This window comes from Staurois parvus, unplaced genomic scaffold (assembly GCF_062004578.1).
Source record: "Staurois parvus isolate SC_StPar_1 unplaced genomic scaffold, SC_StPar_1.0 ptg000501l, whole genome shotgun sequence".
Classification (NCBI taxonomy): Eukaryota; Metazoa; Chordata; class Amphibia; order Anura; family Ranidae; genus Staurois; species Staurois parvus.
Genome location: NW_028318297.1, coordinates 951656 through 953781, shown reverse-complemented (window position 1 = coordinate 953781; position 2126 = coordinate 951656).

Here is a 2126-nt window from a genome sequence, read left to right as displayed (position 1 = left end):
TTGAAGTCCAGTGTGAAGTTTCCACAGTATGTGTTGATTTGGGGAGCCATGTCATCTGCTGGTGTTGCCACTGTGCTTCATTAAGTCCATGGTCAACATAGCTGTCTACCAGGAGATTTTGGAGCACTTCTTCCTTCCGCAGACGAGCTTTATGTGGATGCTGACTTCATTTTCCAGCAGGACTTGGTACCTGCCCACACTGCCAGACGCACCAAAACCTGGTTCAATGACCGTGGGATTACTGTGCTTGATTGGCCAGCAAACTCGCTTGACCTGAACCCCAGAGAGAATCTATGGGGCATTGCCAAGAGAATGATGAGAGACATGAGACCGAACAATGCAGAAGAGTTGAAGGCCACTATTGAAGCATTCTGGCCTTCCATAACACCTCAGCAGTGCCACAGGCTGATAGCTTCCATGCCACGCCGCATTGAGGCAGTAATTGCTGCAAAAGGGGCCCAAACCAAGTACTGAGTACATATGCATGCTTATACTTTTCAGAGGTCCGATATTGTACAATCCTTGTTTTATTAATTGCATGTAATATTCAAATTTTCTGAGATTGTGGATTTGGGGTTTTCATGAGCTGTAAGCCATAATCATCACAATTATGACAAATCATAGCTTGAACTATCTTACTTTGCATGTAATGAGTCTATCTCATATATTAGTTTCACCTTTTAAGTTGCATTACTGAAATAAATGAACTTTTGCACGATATTCTAATTTTTCGCGTTTCACCTGTATGAAGTAATGAGCTGAACATACCAGGATTGTGCGAAAGAACAGTACCAGTGCCATTTTTCTAGGCCTGTAGGCAAGGGATTATCAAACTGCCCTGACATATACCAGAAACCCCTATCAGGTTTTATTGCGGTCTGTGTCCCTGTTAGGGTGTTTCACCCTGTCTATTTGCTCTGTTTACCACTATCATTTAAAAGTGAAAATAAAAGAAATTCAACCAAAATCTTCTAATGGGGACACCAGTTTTTGTGACCCGTTGACAGCCTGGGATTTTCTCAGTTTGGAGGGATTTTCTCTCACTTCCTGTTTAGGCTATGGGACAGGAAATGAAGGGAAATCCTCCTTAATGGAACACAAATGGTAAATAACTGACAAGGGTTGTAACCCACCGTTACTTTATCCAAAAAAGAAAAAACAAGTTTTTCATTTAGTGATGCTTTAAAAAATTTAAACCCGCATTCAATAACATTGCTGGGGGATGCCTTGACCCTCCCTGTGAAATCATGTACCTGTATGATGTATACAACCTATTGCAGCAAAAAAAAAGTCTTCAGTAATATTAATGGGAGTGCACCTACCCATGCATCGGGAACCACTGGGCTTAAAACATCAATTTTATTAAACTCAATTAAAATTGCAAAAATACTGCCATATAGGAAACTGTAATTGCAGTAACAATATGGAAAATACTCTGTGTGTGTGTGTCACCATATGGAAAAAAAAAACAATGGCCATTGTGTTAGTGCCTTCTTGTTTGTGGGTACTTTAAGCAACCTTAACTTTTTTTTTTTTTTATAAGTTTTCACTTTTTTTTTTTTTTTTTTTTTTAACATATGGTTATTTGAGTGGGATACCGCTTGTCAAGGTAAGTTGGTTTTGAATCTGGTATACATTAAGTAAGCACATAATGCATGAATAGGCAGAGGCTGACACTATTGGTAAGCTTTAAGGCCAGAAGAACTGATTGCCTGTCATATTGGTGAAGGAGGAGAGTCTATCCAAAATAGGACATGTCTAAAGTGGATGTCTGGAGGAAACTCGAAGTTGCCCAGGATTGGTGTGAATTGTATATTTTCTGACTGCAAGGTCCCAGATGTGAAGAAAGGAGGCCATTAGTGGAGACAGAGAGTGAGGCAGTGGCCGAAGAGCCGGACAAACCTAGGTAAGGCTGTCGGAGGTAATAGAGAGATTCTATTAACCCAGAGTTTGGTCCAGCCATGTAATGTAGAAACCTGTCTGAGATTCTACTGAGAACAGCGGCTCAGGATGAGTTTCTTTGTCCAAATTCTGTATATTTATATCATATTTCTGTAAATATACATTCTGATCAAAGTTAGAACTGCATGCTCTAACACTCAGAGATGGTGTCCTTTTCCCAAAGG